Source organism: Triturus cristatus, chromosome 6 (genome assembly GCF_964204655.1).
Source record: "Triturus cristatus chromosome 6, aTriCri1.1, whole genome shotgun sequence".
Taxonomy (NCBI): Eukaryota; Metazoa; Chordata; class Amphibia; order Caudata; family Salamandridae; genus Triturus; species Triturus cristatus.
Genome location: NC_140589.1, coordinates 1865252861 through 1865258241, shown reverse-complemented (window position 1 = coordinate 1865258241; position 5381 = coordinate 1865252861). Strand labels below are relative to the sequence as shown.

The 5381-nt window shown below is 42.7% G+C and overlaps 1 non-coding gene across 1 annotated transcript; it reads right to left on the bottom strand.

Annotated features, from left to right (window-relative positions):
- Positions 1 to 969: 969 nt before the first annotated feature.
- Positions 970 to 1109, bottom strand: LOC146822225 (U4 spliceosomal RNA). The gene has a single exon (XR_014964973.1). It is a non-coding gene; the product is annotated as a U4 spliceosomal RNA (small nuclear RNA).
- Positions 1110 to 5381: the final 4272 nt, after the last annotated feature.

Below are 5381 nucleotides of genomic sequence, written 5' to 3'. Positions count from 1 at the left end.
AGCTTTGACCCTATGGACATCAGTCTGAACTGTGCCATGATTAGATTTCTTAAGAGATTTGAAAAGAGATCTGCCAGCAATGGCGGTGACTGCAAAAACAACAATTGATGGACAGAATGCAGAACAATGTCATACATACACCCCAGTACAGAGATCTGGGCCTAAATCCATCGTTTTTTTGCTCACCATGCCATTTCAGTTTGAACCCAGCCATATGCAAATCAGTCTTGACCCTGTGCCTCATGGGAACAGTCCAGCGAAACAAGCATCCTAGGACCGGTTTCGGGGTTTCACCCCTCTTCAGCCAGGATAGCTTGATTCCAGTGGCATGGAGAGCACGGGACTCACGTCTGAGCATACCCGACCCACTCGGGGTGACAAATGCAAAACCAACAATTGATGGACAGAATGCAGAACAATGTCATACATTCACCCCAGTACAGAGATCTGGGCCTAAATCCATCGTTTTTTTGCTCATCATTCCGTCCATCATTTGTTTGTTGTAACGCTTTTCGCCCTAAGTGGGATGGGTATGCCCAGACGTGGGTCCCGTGCTCACTACGCCACTGGAGTCAAGCTATCCTGTCTGATGACGGCTGATAGCCAGAAACCGGTCCTAGGATGCTTGATTCCGGTCCAGGGAAGACATGGCTTGGCAGTTCGGGCTGGACTGTTCCCATGACGCACAGGGTCAAGACTGATTTGCATATGGCCATGTCTGAACTGGGGTGGCGTAGTGGGCAAAAGAACAATGGATTTAACCCAGATCTCTTGACTGGGGGAGAATGTCTGCATTGTCAGCATTCCGTCCATCATTTGTTAGAAAGCAATGGCGGTGAAGCGGGAATCATCGAGAAGTCATCACATGCACAGTAATCCGCTCAAATTTTTTTCAACTGCCTATTGCAAGGCCCAAACTAATACCACAACCCTCGAAGGAGGGAATTATGGTATTTGATTTGAACTCTGAATTTTACCATCTTTTTTTTGTTGCCAATATCAACTATTTTTCAAGTTAATACGGCGGGGTATTGGGTAAAGTTTTCAAAAATCAATGTTCACGCCTCAGTTAGACCTCATTGGCTACAATACTGCCACTGCACAAAGAATTTTACCATCTGGATTCAAAGACATTCATTTAACTGGGTTACTCATGGTTTGTAAATGTGAAGTAATTAACAATTGTTTTAACCTCTAGAAAAATGTGTTTTATGTACTGACACCTTGCATTTAAACTCATCACTGCTTATTACTGTCTGTATTGTTTAAAAAAATGCTCTTACGAAAAAAAGCAGTACAAATGGTTTTAGGTCAATTGGATATGAAATGGACGGTGTTGTGTTTTACACAGATGTTTCATCACACAACCCATTGCAAAGGTTTTTGTTAATCTTGCAATAAAATTTTTTATAAGAATAAATAAGAACCAAGTAAGACTTGAAAATTAATTTTTTACTATTTTGCTGTCTGCAAATTTGCTGGGTTCCTGCACTACTGGTCTTGGTTTGTTTTGTTAAAAAAAAAAGTCATGTAATATTATTTGAGACCTTACAGTTCTACCTAGTAGACCACTCTCAAAATTAGTGCATTGTTGTACAATATCTTGAAATATTGTTTTTACGCACTGCACAATTGTCTTTTTTAACGTACACCTTTTGATTAATTTCTGTAAAGTAGTGGTATAGTTCGAATCTTAGGAAAAGATAATACATTTCACTGGATGTAGTTCAATAACTGTCACTGAATTATACTACAGCTTCAGTATTAAAGTACAGAAGTAATCTTTACCATTTCAGTATAAAATATGGCACTGCAAGATGTCCAACAAAATATCCACTAGAATCTGGATTAATGTAGCACAAGAGGGCAACTTTGAAGCAGTCACTCTAGTGCTTTGCGGAATCATAAATATAGGTGTTGTGGAAATATGGATTTTTCTGATCAGTTATGTCCCCTATCTTGGACCCCAACGGTTCTATGTGCATGTTACAAATACATGTATGTTCCCTCCAGTTCCAGTTATGAAGACGCAAACACATGTGCGTCCACCGTTAACATGTCCTCTGTTGATCCGCCATGAATGGGCCGGATATTCCATTCCTAAGTACGAAAGGCCACCGCCTTTATATGGTTCACTTATGCCATTTTACAGTCCAGGCAAGTAGGCCCTGATTCTGTCATCAAACTCTTCTTGCCTTCTGCCTCTGAAAGCTCCAGTCTGAGCCTGCATCTGTGACCATGAACTTTGTCTCATTCTCTGCGCGGCTCACGAAGCCTGACATCAGCCTGCTGTCTGCCAAAAACTGTATTTCACCTTCGAAATTATCTGCTCCGTTCCCTGCCCGATGCATTCCTGTCTAGTAGTTTAAGTAAACATTCTTCCAGCTACCGAGCAAAGGCCCGGCTTCTCTGTCTTTATGCAAGTAATTCATAGCCCTGTTACTATGGAAGATTCCGCCCTCGCATCTAGTGTAGACATTTAGACGCTTGTACACGCACTAACAGTCAGTATAGTCAGTATAGAATAAGATTCTACTCGAAGAGACCTCTCTTTTGGATAACATAGTTCTTTAAACATAGGATGTTAGATATGATTTGGGATTAGGTTGACTTGACCCTCCAGACTTCTGTCGCCACATGTAGAGCCAAATGTCAAGTCCCCTTCACCCCCTAGTTACACGTCAATCACACGTCATGCTGCTGCGCGCGCATATCTGTCAAGTATTTCTGCTGACATTGCGAAATTCTTTCATGTAACCGCCCTCTTATGACATCACATCTGATGACGTTCTTTAAATCATTCCCAGTTACGCCTATTTCAGCTACGCATGCGAAATGTTATCTTTGCTATCAATTGTTACGCCTCTTGTATTTGCTTCACTGTAATGCCTATTGTATAAAAGTAATTGATTGTTAATAATGTATGTACTTCACTTCCTGAACCTTCGTGGTGATGGAACTTGGAGCAACCGATTATAATCGACCACTGGAATAAAGCCCATTCCGAACCTCTAATACCACGGATTCTGCCTCTTATTTACTGAGCTATTTTATTATGTTTCTATATCAAATTAAGTCCCGGTAATGAAATTATTTACCACATGAATGGCGCCCGAACAGGGACACTTTCTCATCTCACGCGCCGGCGGTGCGTTGCAGGCCCGGTCTCCTGCCACAGCTGGACGGACAATAACGCGTACCAGCAGGATTTCCTGTATCTCCCTCCGGTTAAGCGGGGGCGACTGAGGCTGCGATCAACACCCAGACGAGGCGGTGAGAAGTGCGAAGTATCCCGACCAGAGCCTAGCTGAGAGAGCAAGATCCGAGGTATACAGAGGCCCACCAGTTTCCGAAGTCCCAAGTCGAGTCCAGTGTCCGAAGTGTTCGAGTCGAGTCCAGTCTGGTTCAAGTTCAGTCCAGTTTCCGAGGCCTTCCGTTTCCGAGCTACCCGGTGAGTACCATTACTGGGGAGGCGTTCTGGCGTGCACATAAGTTGTGCCGGTCCAGACGGGTTTGGGTACACAAATCCGGTCTGCACTGTTCCAGCAGTGTATCTGTACTGTTTAGCAGTATATCTAGTATACCAAATATATAAATTCAGAATGATTCAGTTAATGTCGAGTATTATGTTAGTGATTAAGTTTTCCTTAGACCGTCATCATCGTTGCTCAGTTAAACGTTAAATGTTAAATGTTTTCTGCATATTGTGGTATGAATGACTGTTCCTTATTGTGTTTAATGTATTAAGTTTGTTCAAAATCAAGTATCAGATCAGTTTTCAATATGCCGCTCTTTTCGAAATTAAGACAGATCACAACTAGAAAAGGGGTACTCGAAGAAGCCGTTCCTATTCCTCCTAGGGACACTCCAGGGTACTTCATGTATCATAAACATGGCCTAGATGCCATATTATTTCTTGATTTATGGGTAGACTACACTAAGGAATTACCAGAAAGTCAGAGGTGGCCCGCGGCTGGGACCTGGGATGCAGAGTGCATCGTGAAAGTAGAGGAAGAATTATGGAAAAAGAAAGCTAGACAATCACAGAAAGACGCCATTGAATTATGGCGTAAAGAATCGTATAGACGTACAGAAAAAGCACGTAGACAGGAAGAGAAGAGTAAAGAGAATTCAAATGAAGTCCGAGAAAATCTATTAATTGAAGAAGGTGCACGAGTGAAATCAGAACAAGTAGACAGACAAAGACATGCCCTTATGAAGGGTATGTATCCCCTTCTGGCCGAAGGATTACCTAAGGCTACTCCGGGGATACCAAAAGACTTGCCACCCCCATTATTTCCAATAAAGGTACATCCTAAGGGGCATCCTAGAACCGCAGAAGATGTTTTTCTTTCCTCTTATTTAGATGACGCAGCTCCCGAGTATGCTAATCCCGCCCCACATAGACCGCATGCCAGGGAGGTTCAACGCCAAGATCCAGTACCCGTATCCCTACAGCAAGAAGTTCTGACACAAGTTCCGGCAAGCACATCTGTTTCTGCATCTGTTCCTACAGCTACTTCTATAGCTGTATCCACACCTATAGTTGCTGTATCACGTTCAACGAATCCTTTCACACCCGATACCCCAGACGGGGCTACCGGAGGTGCTACCAATATTTTTTCTACGCCACCCAGAATAAATAAACTTACTTTTCAAGAATCTGCACATTCACGTACCCCCAAACTCATAAATGCCCGTACGCTTAAGGAACTTCTTATAGATTGTAGATATGATCCTGTGCCCGGAAAAGAGGACGAAATGACCCTGGCATCATTACGTATCAGACGAGCCGCGGTGTATTTAGGGAAGTTACCAGGAATGACTGCGCATCTAGATAATATATACCATTTTGTCCAAACAGGGCGAGATTCTGAATGTATTAACAGAGCTATGGAATACCAGAAAGTGGAAATACAGGGGGAACTGTTACGTTTCCTTATAAATTGTGTGATCCGAAATCAAGACCGACCGGGGGTAGACCCGGAAGCAATGCAAATTCTTACCAGATGGAGCCAGAATATATCAGAAGGGAGACATGATAAGCAAAACTGTATAATAGCCATGTGCCGAAAGATCCGTAAAGAAATAGAACGCCTACACGAAGAAAGATTAGCGGTAGACCAGTTCGAACAAAGCGAGGAAGAAGGATCAGGACTGCCCACAGGACAGTCAGAAACTATAGCCTATGTAGGTAGAGGAAGATCTTGTAATAGTACTAGATGTCTTACTGATCCGATACGTCCGATATGTCTAGAAAATAACAGGAATTTTCAAACACCAATAATAAATATAAGGTCTAACGAGCATTCATTCCAAGCAGCTGATAAATTACTCCGAGAACGAAGGGGTTATCATTTTCTCGATTCTATGGATGAACA